Consider the following 16,827-nt stretch of genomic DNA (forward strand, 5'->3'; position numbering starts at 1 on the left):
ATGTACTTGCCCATGAGTTGAGGGACATGTCAGAAAACATAACTTAAGAACTTCACTTTCTAGTTGGATTAATTAGGTCCACCTTAAGTGAGGCAGAGCTGTTAATGATTGCAGGTTGTAGCCTGTTAGTCCAGAATTGAAAGTGAGGTGCAATATCAGAGGGTAACTCAGTGAAAGCCATGAGGTCCAGAGAAGGCATCCTAGAAGAGGCAGAACTTGCATCAGGGGATGGTTGACATTGATTACTGAGAGGGAAAAAGGTGGAATGAATGAGGGTGATGGCAGAAGGCAGAGGGACCAGTGTTAGCAAGTGGAAGGTAGGATATGAGGCTGACCAGAATGTTAGAGGCAATTCAGATTGAATGGAAAAGGTGGAGCCTCAGCAGTCAGGGGGAGCTGGAGCAAAGAAGAAAGTGATGCTTACTGCAGCCGCTCTGGCACAGGTGGACTGTAGGGATTAAAGGGCAGTCAGGTAAAACATTGCTAAGACTCCTGTGGATGTGGTAAAAATGGAAAGGTAAAGGATAGATGAACTCCAAGCATTTTTTTTAAGGAAATTGAAATCCTATCATCATCACTCTTTCTGTTGTGACAGGACCCCAATTCAAATTAGATCAAAAGACAGGAATTCACTGGCACTCAATGATTATCGCTGACATTTATTGAGCCTTTACAGTGCTAATCCTCATATTGTCCTGTGAGATAGTAATAATATTATTTTCCATTCTGCAGATGAGATAAGTGAGGCTCAGAAAAGTTGAATAGTTTATCCAAGATTATCTAGGTAAAAGGTGATAGAATCAGGATTTTGAAATTCACCTAATTGGAAGTTCAGGGATGGGACAGACTTCAAGCATGGATGTGTCAGGGATGCAAGCAATGTCATTAAAACTGTCTTTTTATATTGGTTCTGAAGCCTTGGGTTTAATGTCATTCTCTTTCTACTCTGGATCCACTTATTCCTATATTAGCAATGCTAGTAGAGAGAGAATTTATTACAATATTTAATTATGAATTCCAAGATAGGGATTCTGATTGCCCCACTTGCTGCATAAACCTATCTCTTTGACCAATACTAGTTGCTTGGGGAATGAGATACCTTGAATGACATGCCCCGGTCACATGCATCTTGATGCAGGTGGAAGGAATGATTAACAGTATTACTTCAAATGCAAGAGAGCTAGTTCTCCAAGGAAGGGATGCAGGGTACTTGGGAACAACATAGGTTCACTTTGCAGATCCATAGAATTAAAGGGCAAAAAATAAAAGAGAAATGCAAAGGAATGGTCAAAAGTCACCACTATAGGTGACCTTAGTGACTTGGAGAATGATGTGTTTTTAATGGACAGGAGGGCTGATTTTAGGGAGTTTCATTTGGGCATGATAAACTTGATGTGGTTAGAGAAAATGTGTAGAAAGCAGATGATTTGGGGTCTGGGACCCAGGTGAAGTTTCAGGATGTAGGCAGAGTTCAAGCAGTTGTAAGAATTAATAGTTTAAGTTTGATTTTCATTTTGATTTGTATAGATAATTCTAATTTTCCCCCTCTTATCACTATTAAGTTGACATTTTAATTTTCCAGCAATTAGAAATGAAAAATGCTGTATTTTCTATAGGTTTTCTAAAAAGCCCAGGCTCAGAAATGAAGCGACTCTTAGATGAAAGCAGTCTGGACGGTGCAAATATATCAGATAAGACTTTTTTTTTTTTTTTTAAATGAGATAGATGACTTCATGTAACTGAAGAGACTTCCTTGAGTTCAATCTCAGGTAACCCGTACCCCTCCCCCCCCCCGCCCAAAAAAAAGAAGTTGAAATGGTTACTCAATTTGTCATTTGTATTTGTTTAATAGCCCCTTGTTGAGCATCAAATAGAGTTTCAAAGTTTTAAATATTGGATAATTTAACATTTAATAAATATCTTCCAGAAGAGGTATTCCATGTAATTGTTAGTTACTTCAAGTTTATTGACACAGCAGTGTTCCTATCTACTACTGACATCCATGATAGAGTTTTATGCATTTTCCTTTAGATTCAAGATGGTAATTTCTTTTGCAACAATTTCACATGTGGATAGCTCTGTCTTGTTTGGATCATGGCTTTAAAATTCAAAATCATGGATTTGGTTTCTTTTGAGCCAGATTCACAGGGAGTATGATCTTTCTTGGCCATAAACTGCATTTTACTTAATTATCTTGGTAATAAGTACCATTGACTATAGCCACGTGGGAATTAGAAATTGTATACAACCATATACAATCATTTTTCATTTTTGCAACAAAAGTGTCTAGCACCTGTTTTGTTCCAGTCACTGTGTTAAGCATTAGAAAATACTACAGCAAAGCAAAATATGAATAAATAAATTTGATCCCAGTCCTCAAAAATAAATCATTTCTACAAAATATATTGACCATTGTAGAAGAAGTTTTGGGTAAATGATGGAGGGGACACAGGTTTAAAAATGATGAATTATCCTGGGTGGACCTGGGGACTTTCACAGATAAAGTTTGTTGGAGCTGTAAAGCAGAATAACAGGGAAGGAATTCAGTGGGAGAAACCTTACTGCATACAAAGGCAGAGAAAGTAGGTAACTTGGGGCAAGGAAGAAAGGAATATCAAAAACTTCAGTAGAAAGGAAGGTTGGGTCATTGTTTTCAACTCTTAAGATAGAAGAAACAATTTTAAGTGTATGTCTTAATAATGGTGAATTACAAAGAACTGTAAAAACGTGTAATTTGATAAGTACCATTAATTATGCAATGACTTTAATTTTCTAATATACAGTGCTTTTTTACATATTGAAATCATGAAAATCTATAATTAGAACTTATATCTTCATTATGAATGTTAATTGAATATTGATTAACACTACCGCTTTTGCATACTCAAATTTCCTTCAGTGGCCATCAAAGAAGATCCAAGCACCTTTTAGTGTCCTGAAGTCACAAAAATGAGTTACAGAAATGTTGATTTGGTGATTTGTTTTAATTGTACCTTGACATCCCAGACTCCCATGGTGTCTGAGCTACTGTCCGTGATTCCAGACATGAGGTAAATAAGGTCCACAAACTGACCGACAAAATAAAACATGTGAGGTGACAGAACAAGAGCCAGGTTCTCTATGTGGCATGACATATTAGAGTCATTAATTGATAAAATATGAAGAGAAATGTATGTAACTTTGTTTATATCCAAATTGTCTCGGGGTTCCCTCTCAAGTTATAAGCCACCTTTCAAAAAAACCAGCTCCCCAAAATCCTACTTTTCTGGAAGATAACTCCATTTAAAACCCATCTCCAGGGACACAGACACATCAATGTTTATAGCAGCACAATTCACAATAGCTAAACTGTGGAGCTAACCTAGGTGCCCTTCAGTGGATGAATGGATAAAAAATAAATAAAATGTGGTATATATGCACAATGGATTATTACTCAGCAATAAAAGAGAATAAAATCATGGCATTTGCAGGTAAATGGATGGCGTTGGAGAAGATAATGCTAAGTGAAGTTAGCCAATCCCCCCAAAACAAATGCCGAATGTTTTCTCTGATACAAGGAGGCTGACTCATAGTAGGGTAGGGAGGGGGAACATGGGAGGAATAGATGAATTCTAGATACGGAAGAGGAGTGGGAGGGAAAGAGAGGGGGCAGGGGGTTAGCAATGATGGTAGAATGTGATGGACATCATTATCCAAAGTACATGTATGAAGACATGAATTGGGTGTCAACCTACTTTATATACAAACAAAGATGAAAAATTGTGGTATATATGTATAATAAGAATTGTAATGCAAAAAAAAGTATATGTATAAAGGAAAAAAAAACCCATCTCCTGTAGGTTTTGGGTTTTTTTTTTTTGCCCCCTCAACAAAAAGTTCCTCACAACAACAACAAAATTTTTTCCCCTTTCCTGCAGCTCTCCTTTTAGTGATTGTTTAGATAGATACTTTTGCCTAGAAGGAGTGGAAAACTCATGTGGCTAGGTAAAGTGGGTTAACTGTCAGGGCACATACAATTCAAAAGTCAATGGAAGATAGAGGATTCCATGAAATCCAAGAGAGGGAAACGTGCCACTGTGGGGCCTCTGGAGACGAGGGACTCCTAACTGGCAAGTGTCAGAACGGCTTTGATAGCTTTTTCAACCTCTAAATACACTGGAGATTCTGATGGCATTTCATGAGGAAACATCTCCCAGGCTGATTCTGATGAGCAGCTCTGGAGAAGAACTTTATGACACAGGAACTTCCAAGTTAACACCATTCTGCTGTTTTCATACATGTTGTTTCAATTTGCTTCCTGTGCTTTTAATCAGCATCCTTACCCGCTCTCTTCTCTCTAGTTCATAACCTGTCTTTTCAATTTTGTTTGCTCTCACATTACTTTGATTCATTGGTGTCAGTTTGTGCTGCTTCCTGTCTCCGATGCCGTATGTGTCCATGTTTGAGTTCAAATGCCTGAAAAAAGTATTGGTTAACAGGTAGGAAGTTACACATAGATAGGCAGATAGGTTCTGTTTCTATTGCACAGTGGGGTGACTATGGTTAACAGTACCGTGTGTTAAGTACTTCAAAATAATGAGAGGATTTTGAATGTTCTTACCACAAGGAAATGGTAAATATATGAGATGATGCTGAATACCCTGATTTGATCATTACCCAATGTGTACATATATTACAATATCACACTGTACCCCTCAAAATATGTGTTTTTCTTATGTGCCAATTAAAAACAAAGCAAATGCCCTGCAGAAGAAGTTCTTAGTAGCTTAATTTGTCTCTAACTGATAATGTTTTGTGTGAAGCCACTTCATAGGTCACTGGCCAGGCAAGGATTGATTGGCTCAGCTGCCTACCCCTGGTCCAATCAGTTACGGCTGTGGATGGGACGCGGGAATGTATGGCACAGAGTGTGGCTGCCTAGAACCATTGCCATGGGGTCTGTGAGTTGAGCTGCCTGTGGATGTAGCAGGCAGTGTGATTGTACTTGAATAAGCCTTACCTCAGAATACAATGTGATTTATGGCACAGTGTGAAAATGGCAACTTTTAATTTGAAAGACATGGCAATCCTTTTTCTTTTCGGTTTAATTTTTGGTACTGAGCATTGAACCCAGGGATGCTCTACCACTGAGCTACATCCTCATTCCCTTTTTATTTTTAAAAATTTTGACTTGGTCTTGCTAAATTGCTGAAGGTTTCATTAAGTTGCTGAAGCAGGCCTTAAACTTGCAACCCTCCTGCTTCAGCCTCTGAGGTACTGGATTTATAAGCGTGCCCCATTACTCCTGGCATGACTATCCTTTTAAAACAAAATAAATATTGCCCCCATGTGTTATTTGTACTTTCTGTATCCATAATTAAGAAAACACACAATCCAATACATAATAAAAATAACACAAAATGCTACTTTAACTTCAGCAAAGATTTTGCATGAGTTTGTATCTTATTAATTATAAGACAGAATGCATACTTTGAAGACAATAGTACAGTTATTTATGTTTAAAAGGCACATATTTCTTCAATCTATGAAAAAGCTTGGTGACACATGGATCCATTGAAATGAATTCTGTGGCTCCTTAGGAGTGCTCTGCTCACAGGTTAGGAATGATTTTGTGGCACAGTAAGCACATTTCCTAGATCAGGAAAGCCTTCATTTAAGCCTCACAGTATACTCAGTAGCTTTATTTCTCAGAGTTACTCTACATTTCCTCCCCTTGAATCTGGACAGGCTGTTGGCTGATTCAGTAAGCAGAACAGGATAATCCCAGTGATTGCTGAGACTAGATCATAAATGGCCATGAAGCAACTATCTGGCACATGTAATGGAATGCTGAGAGGGAGGGAGAGATTCGGAATGGTTTAAGTAATTCAATGATGTCACCACTATCCTGGCTTTTTTCTGTCTCTTCACTCTGCCTTCTGCAATGTCAGTTTCATTTATTTCTTTTTAAGTCTGGTTTTCTTCCTGGTCAAAAAATAGCTGCCATCAACTCCTGGGCTTTCATGACTCCTTGGACAAAGAGGCAGAGACAGAGGGAGAGAAAGATGACGATAGAGATAGACAGAAATAGAAAAAGAGAGATAGAAGGATAGAGTTCAAGGAAAAAGTAGCATTGTGAGATTTATCCATTGTCAGAGAGCTTCCAGTGCTGCTGTTGAGAAGTCAGATAACCTTTAATTCTTTGCCATGTTTATGTGACTTTTTTCTAAATTGTGTAAACTCTCATGATCTTTCTATCACTAGTGATCTAAAGTTTTGCCACATTGTATATACCTTGTTATGGATAATTTTTTATCTGTTATTTTGAGCATTGCACTGACTCTGTTTGGAAACTTATATTTCTTCACTTAGGGATTTTTTATTGTTTCTTAGATAATTTCTCTTCTATATCTATTTATGTTTTATTTGATTTGTTCTGTTTTATTTGATTTTTTTTCTGGAGTTCCTATTAGTTGGATAGTGGCATGTCTAAATATTCTAGTTTAATTTTTTCCCTTTTGTCTCCTTTATTTCTCTTTTCTAAGTGATTTAATTTGCTTTGTTAGTATTTAAAAATTCTACTTTTATGGGACTGGAATTGTGGTATGCTAGCTTAGCATATATGAGGCACTAAGTTGATCCCCAGCAATGCAAAAAAAAAAAACAGAAAAGTTCTATTTTTATATTTTGATTTCTCATATTTTTATTAAAGGATAGCATTTTGTTCCTATTTCATGGATACAGAATTTTATCTCATTTCTCTGAGGATATTAATTATGGTTTCATTATATTTTCTTCTTATTATCTCTTAACAGAAGTCCTTTTAATAATTTGTATCTATTTTATATATTTTTTCTGGAGTATTTCTTCAAGTATATACAGATATTTGACAATTTAAGAGTGAGTCATCAAAAAACTAATATAAGGTTTTTATATTGGTGGGCAGTTTTTGCCAACATATACTAACAATTTTTTGCTACTTGGTAATCAGATGGTAGACAGGCTTTTCATCGCACAAATCCTAAACATCAAAATTGTAGGTGTTTTTTTCCCTACACTGACCTCATTCAGTTTCTTTTAATTTTTTCGTTTTTGCTTGGGAGCAACTCACAGATACTGATATTCTGGAAGCAGATATGGGAAAAGACGTGGGTCCAATCAGCAAACTTCTCAGTTTTCAGCTTTGCTTGTTACACTTGCTGTCTAATATACCTGGAGTTCTCTGGGATGGAAACATGATCCCTTCATTGTTTTCAGAGACCTTGGTCTCACTGTCTCATGGGGAGGAAGGCGAGTTGTCTGGATTCATCACCAGTTCAGTGTACAGATGAGCAACAAATTCCCCTAATTTCCATTGCACATCTTATTCCTAACTTAAGGGTTCCCTGGATATACCATGTTCTGAGCTCTTTGGGCCTCTATGAAGGTGGGTTGGCTTAATCCCTGTGGGTATCCTTTTCCACAGGTGGCAGCTTTCTCAGATCAATCACTACTCTGCCATCTGCTTTCCAGCCTCCAAAAGGTCAGCCATTGATTGACTCTTCTCACACTCTCTTCATCCTAGTGAATTTGTGACCTTGTGAATTTGTTTCAGTTCTGAACAGATTCAGAAGGAAGAGAATAGTAAAAAGGTGATCTATTTTCCAAATTTACTAGAAAAGCTCTTCTTTTCCTTATCCCTCTATTAGTTTCTCTACTCTTGCTGTTTTAAGACTAGCAAATTGCAAGTGTAGAGTATCCAGAGTTCATTTTCCTCTCTACTTTATTATCACCTATGGTGGAGGTCACCGGAAGATTGACTTTCCACATATGATAAATCTATACCCCTCTCAAGGAGAGATTTACCTTACTTCTGCTGTCTCTCCATCCTTCAGCCTCCAGGGAATCCGGGCAGAAATGATGATTGGGGAACAAGTTGTGGTAGGTCAGGAGAAGTCCAGAAAGATCGTATCCCCAGGGAATATAGGATTTAGGCTAATGGAGAATACAATCAAAACTCGTCATATTTTATTTAACCTGTGTGTTCTGAAGAAACAGAAGAGGAAGTATAGGAAGAAAAGGAGAAGAAATAGCACATAGCAGGAAATAATAGGAAAGAAAGAAAGAAAGAAAGAAAGAAAGAACAAACGAACATTAGACAATTAATCATTTGGGGACTGATTACAGAATTTATTGGTACAGCTTTCTCTAATTGCCATGTAATTCAATAACAATTATGTGTCTTGTTAAATAGGTACCAAATTAACTTTGAGGAATGCACTATTTGATTAGAATAGTAAACATACTGCACATATATTCAATATTTATCATCTATTGATGTTGTAATCAGTGGGGAAGGAGCTTACTATAGCTGGCTACAGAGAGAAGTCAGGAGAATTAGCACAAAGGGCCCATGATAAAGGTGAGGTGCTTTTGGAGTTGGAATCAACCACAGAGTTCAGGAGGCATTCAGCAAATCAAGGAAATAGATCCTTGGCTTGAATGGTAGGCAGATCTAATAACTTCTGGGTCTTGGCCTCTCATTATCTTTCAAGTGGGCAAAATTACTCTTTGGATTATTGTGGGGATTAAATATTTGAAATACAGTAATTGATCAATAAATGTTTGCTGCTGCTATATTTATTTGTCTTGGCAGAGATATTGTTTTTGGAATTTCAATTGTTACTACTTGTGTCATAAGGTTCTGAAAGTAACCTGAGCTTTGAGAACAATTTATGATAAACAGGAACTGATCACTAGTCAAGGTCTAACTTCATGGAAGGGGAAGAAACAAAGGTTACTGAAAGTCATAGGACTAAATCCAGAGGTAAATTTACAATCAATAATTTCTCCTTTGGTGGATTTTCACCTGAAAACCAAACCTGTACCTCCTATAATTTTACCAAACTTTGTTCATCCTATCCCAACTTTGTGTTTTGTTCACTAACAACTTTTCAATGACTATAGTAGTGCCAGCATACAGCAGGTACTTAACAAATAGCTGTTGAATGGATGGATGAATGGATGGACGGATGAATGAACTTAGCAGAAGAACTTGGTTGCTGTCCTGAGCATCATTGTTACTTACAACCCTAAGTAATATGAGAGACTATGGATTGGCAATTGCATTTGTTTGATTGGGGGATGTGCTATAGTTTTTGTTGTTGTTGTTGTTTTTTGGCCAGTGTTTTGTAGCTTTTGTTGTGCAGTGTTTGAATACTTTCTTTCAGAAAGGTAACAGTTGGCTCCTGTATTTCATGAGATAACAAGCTGTTCATTTTTGTTGCTGAATTTTAGAATATGTTTTGTATTATTTATATATTTATCTACTTATTCAGCACCAGGGATTGAACCCAGGGGCACTGAACCCTTGAGCTACATCTCCAACCCATTTATTTATTTTGAGACTTGGTCTTGCTAAATTGTTGAGGCTGGCTTTGGACTGTGAGCCTCCTCTTGAGCCTCTGGGATTACAGATGTGCACCACCATGCCCAGCTTACGTTTTATATTTAGAGAACTAAAAATGAGTCTTTGCAAGTTTTTGCCCAAAGTGAAAAGTTTGAGGATAAATCTATATCCATCTAGTCTGAATGTGCCTAGCAAAGAACTAGAGGAATTTGTGCTTCAGAGGGAGAGAGAACGGCATCTGTCTTCCTGGAGAGCTGGGTCAGAAAGAGGGTTACACCCTGGATGGGTCTGGCTGATAAAGCTGCTGTTGAGTAGAACATTTCAAACATAATTAGAGAATAGAGTGAGAATGACAGATTTGGATAAAGGTAGAAGTTTGGAGAGGGTATTGTGAGAGAGGGAATGACAAAGAGAAGACTTGACAGTGGAATTAAGAAAGGGGATCTTATATGCAGTGGGTATGGGGTACAGAGGCTACCAAAGGAGGGATGGACAGCAAATGACCTAAAGAAACAGTTTGTTTGCATATTCTAGGTAAGTATTATGCTTTTCAAAACATATTCCATTTTAAAGTGTCCTCTTGTTTTGTGTTATTTATAATGCAGGGGGCACAAAACTGATCAAACTTTTTGGCATTTCTTTGTCGAATTTCACATTGGGCAAAGAGATGCTTGCTAGTAACCTAGTTAGAAAGCTAAGGGGTGCTAAACTTAGTTATTTATAAAATAAAATTGATGTTCTATTGGAGTTGACGAAGAACCTGATTCAGTGCCCTGCTAACAAATCTGGTTGGTACTCAGTATCACTTATATATTGTAGAGCTTCTACTGTGTGATGATGATCGAAATCCCCACTTTTTTTTTTTTTGAAAGGATACTCGCTAACAGTTTATCATCAGTTAATAGTTTATTATCAGCCTTCTGGAACTGGTCATGGTTTTCAGTGGCTACCATTCTGGTTATTTAATGACAGTACATTTAGCTTCATTATTTAAAATTTGTTGGTTGTGTGATTAGAACATTTGCAAATAGTGACACATATTCATAGCATGGTATTTTGGGCCTATAATCTCTCCTAAATAAGACTTTGAAATTTGAATAATCCATACTCTATTACTAGAATAGAAGTATAATAAAATCTAAAGTGTTTACTTATAGAATGATATTCTATTTTTTTCTCATATTGAAAAATGAAACTTGTTGGTGCTTGGGGTCATTTTCTATATTTAAATGGACTGTGGACCAGGCACAGTGGCACACATCTGTAATCCCAGCCTCTTGGAAGACTAAGGAAGAATTGCAAGTTCAAAACTAGCCTCAGCAACTTAGGGAGGTCCTAAGCAATTTAGCAAGACCCTGTTTCAAAATAAAAATAAAAAGGACTGGGAATGTGAAATGGTTACTCTATTTGTCATTTGTATTTGTTTAATAGCCTCTCATTTAGTATCAAATGGAGTTTCAAAGTTTTAAATATTGGATGATTTAACATTTAATAAATATCTTCCAGAAAAGGTATTTCCATGTTAATTGTTAGTTACTTCAAGTTTATTGACACAGCAGTGTTCCTATCTACTACTGACATCCATGACAGAGTTTTATGAATTTTCCTTTAGATTCAAGATGGTAATTTCTTTTGCAACAATTTCACATGTGGATAGCTCTGTCTTGTTTGGATCATGACCTTAAAATTCAAAATCATGGATTTGGTTTCTTTTGAGCCAGATTCACAGGGAGTATGATCTTTCTTGGCCATAAACTGCATTCCACTTAATTATCTTGGTAATAAGTACCATTGACTATAGCTCAGTGGTTAAGCACTCCTGTGTTCAATCCATAGTGTCAATGATAATAATAATAATACTAAATAAATGGACAATGGTCAATTTATATTATGGTCCAAACATTTTCAAGTGAATAGATAAAACGTTTAACACCAGTTACTTCTTATATGTTGGTGACATTAAGAACAATGTCCTAAAGTGCCAAAATTTACTGGGAAATTCTTAGGTTATAGTAAAAGTATTAACTTCACTTCTAGGGGCTAGGATTGTGGCTCAGTGGTAGAGTACTTGCCTGGCACATGTGAGGTACTGGGTTCTATCCTCAGCACCACACAAAAATAAGTAAATAAAGGCATTGTGTCCATCTACAACTAAAATATACATAAATATATTTTATATATATATATATATATATATATATATATATTTTTTTTTTTTAAGTATTAACTTCACTTCTAGTCTCAAATACTAGAAGTGTCACAACTGAGTAAGGCTTGGTAGCAAAGCATGCTGATAGTGCAGAATCAGTCTGAGGCCAAAGGAACAAACTCTCTAGTAACCTCTGGGTTTCTAAGAAGTGCTCATGGCATCTAACTTAGAGAGAAATTCCCAAATGATCTAATTAGGTTGACGGTACCAATCCTACAATTCAGAGAGGCTGACTCTGGGCTTACTTGAGTCCAGAATTCTAGTCTAGAACCCTAGGTCTTTAAATAGGCAAAAGCATAGATGACCATAGATACTCTGTGCCTGATGACTCCCACCTGTGTTAGCGAGTTCACAGGTTCAACCCAACATGAATCTAAACGAGACAACATGAGAAAGGAGGGACAAGAAGTCTGGACACAGAGGACTGGGGCGAGGGATGCTTTTCAGAATGGGTTTCGGTGTCCTCGGTGGCTTTTTGTGTCCAAGTGGCTCATGTAACAGAAGAGGAAGGAGGATGGGAAAGATTAGAAAAACACCTTTCAAAGAAACATACGCCTCTCATTTTAGGATCAGTCCAAATCCAAGATGACTCTCCATTTTGGGCTGGACTATGGGTTTCCTTCAAGAACAGTAAAATACACATTGAAGAACACTGAGGGAGAGAATTGAGAGAGGTTTCTTCTTCTTGTGTCTCCCATCAAATCAAACAGCAAATATGCAAGTGTCACCTGCATTGCTTTCCAAAGCAGACAGCTTTAATGGGTCTGCACCCCAGGACAGGTGTGGCTCACTCAGAGAGGGATGGGCACAGAGTCGTTTTCCCACCTGGCAACTGTTCCAGCCGTGAGGGAGGAGTCCAACCAACCCCTGTCACTGAGTTCCCTGGAGCAGAAATCAGTGACCCATGTGATGTTCCATTGCTAATTTTTCTTATTTGAGATAAAAATGGAGTCATTCCCCCCATTTATTTATAGAGACTGAAATATCAAAAGAACAAGGATTTCTTTAAAAAGATTTTTTAAGCAAGAAGATGTGCAGGTGCTACATTTTCTATTTCATCAGCACAGCCTGTCTCCAGGGAAGGTGCGAAAAAAAATCTTGGCACACTTCTTTTACTAACAGTGGTCACAGCCCATCTGGGAGGAAGAAGCAGTATGCAGTGCTGCCAGATACCTCAGGACTCAATTAGGAGATTTTCCCAAGTGTCCCCGTACTCCTTTCCTGAGGGTTCCATCTGCTACATAATTACCACCCTTCACACTAGAACAGGACCCCTAATGATGCAGGGCTTTTGGGGTCAGTTTTGTTCAGAGTTGTGTCCTCTGTTTTTTTTTTAAATGCCTAGCACATAGTAGGAGATCAGTAAAATTTCTTGAATGTATAAACAAGTGCCCTTCATTTCATTTACCATGGACGAAGGTGATAATGACTAAGATCTTTTACTATGTACTTGGCAACGTACGATATATGCTTCACATTATTATTATGCTGTTGGTGTTGGGGATTGAACCCTGGTCATTGTGCATACTTAGTGTGTGCCCTACCATTGAACTATACCCTTGGCCCCTAATGTATTATTTCATTTAATCTTTACAACATCCAATGAAATAGATAATAATAGTAATGATAATATTATTATTCTCACTTTATATTCTGAAACTAAGGGAACCTAGTAACCTCCCAGAGTTACTTTGATAGGAAGTAGCATAACTGGGCGTGTGAGCTCTTCATCACTGTACCAGACTGTCCTCAAGAGGTTTACAATCTACTTAGGAAGATAAATAGATGCATTTGAGACAATTAACCATACTGTTGTCTCTATGAGAGCTTTCATTTTCGACTTAGCATATGTGAATCACCTGGGATCTTGTTAAAATGCAGATTCTATTTTATTAGGTCTGGAGTGAGGCACAAGACAGGGCAGGCCTACTAAACACTCAGGTGACACCAGTTCTGCTGGATCCCAGGCACTGCTTTGAGAAAGAAGAGCTTATCTCCTCTTCTCCTTGGGCACTGCTGTCCTAAGAGGCTGCTGTGGCATATGGCCACGTGTCTCTTTTGAGATGGCACTCACCTGCTTGGCTCTTATAATACCCAAAGAACACTAATATTCTTTTTTAAAAAATTTTTAATTTGTTCTAATTAGCTATACATGACAGTAGAATGAATATTAACAGATTGTACACAAATAGAGCACAACTTCTCATTCCTGTGGCTGTACATGTTGCAGAGTCCCATCAGTGGTGTAATCATACATGTATACAGGATAATAATGTCTGTCTCATTTACCATCCTTCCCATCCCTACAGCCCCACCCCTCCCCTCACTTCCCTCTGCACAATCCAAAATTCCTTCATCCTTCCCTACTCGCCCCTCCCACCCCCACTATGGATCAGCATTCACTTATCAGAGAAAACATTAGGCCTTTGTTTTTTTAGGATTGGCTTATTTCACTTAGCATGATATTCTCTAGTTTCATCCATTTACCTGCAAATACCATAATTTCATTCTTCTCTAAGGCTGAGTAATATTTCACTGTGTATTTGTACCACATTTTCTTTATCCATTCATCTGTTGAAGGGCATCTAGGTTGGTTCCATAGTTAGCTCTTGTGAATTGGGCTGCTATAAACATTGATGTGGCTGCATCACTATAGTATGATGATTTTAAGTATAAACCAAGGAGTGAGATAGTTGGGTCAATTGGTGATTCCATTCCAAGTTTTCTGAGGAATCTCCATACTGCTTTCCAATTTGCAATCCCATCAGAAATGTATGAGTGTATCCTTTTCCCAACATCCTCACCAACATTTATTATTGCTTGTGTTCTTGATAGTTGCCATTCTGACTGGAGTGAGATGAAATCTTAGACTAGTTTTGATTTCCATTTCTAGATTTGATTTGCATTTGCTAGAGATGATGAACATTTTTTTGTATGTTTGTTGATTGGTTGTATTTCTTCTTCTTTGAAGTGTCGGTTCAGTTTCTTAGCCCATTTATTTGTTTTTTTAGTGTTAAGTTTTTTGAGTTCTTTATGTATCCTGGAGATTAGTCCTCTATATGAGGTGCCTATGGTAAAGATTTTTTTTTCCCATTCTCTAGGATCTCTCTTTACGTTATTGATTATTTCCTTTGCTGAAAAGAAACTTTTTAGTTTGAATCCATCCCATTTACTGATTTTTGGTTTTACTTATTGCACTTTAGGAGTCTTATTAAGAAGTCTGGTCCTAAATTGACATGATGAAGATTTGGGCCTACTTTTTCTTCTATTAGGCATAGGGTCTCTATGCTAGTGGATCTTTGATCCACTTTGAATTGATTTTTGTGTGGGTAAGAGATAGGGGATTAATTTCATTTTTCTACATATGGATTTCCAGTTTTCTCAGCACCATTTATTGAATAGGCCATCTTTTCTCCAATGTATATTTTTGGCACCTTTGTCTAGTGTGAGATAATTGTATTTATGTAAGTTTGTCTCTGTGTCTTCTATTTTTTACCATTGGTCTACATGTCTATTTTGGTGCCAATACCCTGCTATTTTTGTTACTGTTGCTCTGCAGTATAGTTTAAGGTCTGGTATTGTGAGGCTTCTTGCTTTACTTTTCTTGCTAAGGATTGTTTTAGCTATTCTGGGTCTCTTATTTTGCCAAATGAATTTCATGGTTGCTTTTTCTAGTTCTATGAAGAATGTCATTGGGATTTTAATAAGAATTACTTTAGGGCTGGGGATGTGGCTCAAGCGGTAGCGCGCTCGCCTGGCATGCGTGCGGCCCGGGTTCGATCCTCAGCACCACATACAAACAAAGATGTTGTGTCCGCCGAGAACTAAAAAATAAATATTAAAAAATTCTCTCTCTCTCTCTCTCTCTCTCTCTCTCTCTCTCCCCCTCCCTCCCTCTCTCACTCTCTCTTTAAAAAAAAAGAATTACTTTAAATCTGTATAACACTTTTGGTAAAATGGCCATTTTGACAATATTAATTCTGCCTATCCAAGAACATAGGAGAGCTTTCCATCTTCTAAGGTCTTCTTCAATTTCTTTTTTTAGTGTTCTGTAGTTTTCATTGTAGAGGGCTTTCACCTCTTTTGTTAGATTGATTCCAAAGTCTTTTATTGTTTTTGAGGCTATTGTGAATGGGGTAGTTTTCTAATTTCTCTTGTAGTGGACTCATCATTTATGTATAGAAATGTATTTGATTTATGGATATTGATTTTATATCCTGCTACTTTGCTGAATTCACTTATTAGTTCTTGAAGTTTTCTGGTGGAATTTTTTTCATCTTTTAAATATAGAATCATGTCATCAGCAAATAGTGATAGTTTGATTTCTTCTTTCAGTATCCCTTTACTTTCTTTCATCTGTCTGCTTGCCCTGGTTATAATTTCAAGGACTGTGTTGAATATAAGTGGGGAAAGGGCATCCCTGTCTTGCTTCAGTTTTTAGAGGGGATGCTTTCAATTTTTCTCCATTTAGAATGATGATGGCCTTGGACTTATCATAGATAGCTTTTATAATGTTGAAGTATGTTCCTACTATGTTGAGAGCCAGAGTCGGAATGGCCCCTGGCATTTTGCCACAAGTGATGGTTGAGAGTCATTAAGATGATGATAATTAAGTTAAGCTGTGTATAATTGCTGTGGCTGGATGATGCTGGATTGAAACAGGCTGTGTATTCAGTTGTATATTAGACACCTGCTGTCCGGCAATAGGGCGGCTCCTGCTGCCTGGGCGCCAGCTACTTTTGAGTTCTCTGGGAGTTCCCTTGAGTTCTGGTTGAGCTCTCGCAGGGATTCCTGGAGAGTTCCCGTTGGTTGGTGAAGTTCCGGTGGAGGGAGTTCAGGTTGGTGTGTGGTGTTCCTGGAAGGGCCGCGTGGGTGGCGTTCCCGTGAGTTCGGAAATAAAGTTTGTTCCTGCTTGAGTGGCTCATGATTTATGCCCAGCCAGACTGCGGCACTACTATCCCTAGTTTTTCTGGTGTTTTGAACATGAAGAGGTACTGTATTTTGTCAAATGCTTTTTTTTTGCATCAATTGAGATAATCATATGATTCTTGTCTTTAAGTCTATTGATATGATATACTACTTTTATTGATTTCCATATGTTGAACCAACCTTGCATCTCTGGGATGAACCCCTACTTGATCATAGTACACTATCTTTTTAATATGTTTGCATGTGATTTTTCAGAACTTTATTGAGAATTTTTGTGTTTATGTCAATCAGAGATATTGGTCTGAAGTTTTCTTTCCTTGAT

The sequence above is a fragment of the Spermophilus citellus genome, assembly GCF_964194105.1.
Source record: "Spermophilus citellus genome assembly, chromosome: 5".
In the NCBI taxonomy this organism is placed as follows: Eukaryota; Metazoa; Chordata; class Mammalia; order Rodentia; family Sciuridae; genus Spermophilus; species Spermophilus citellus.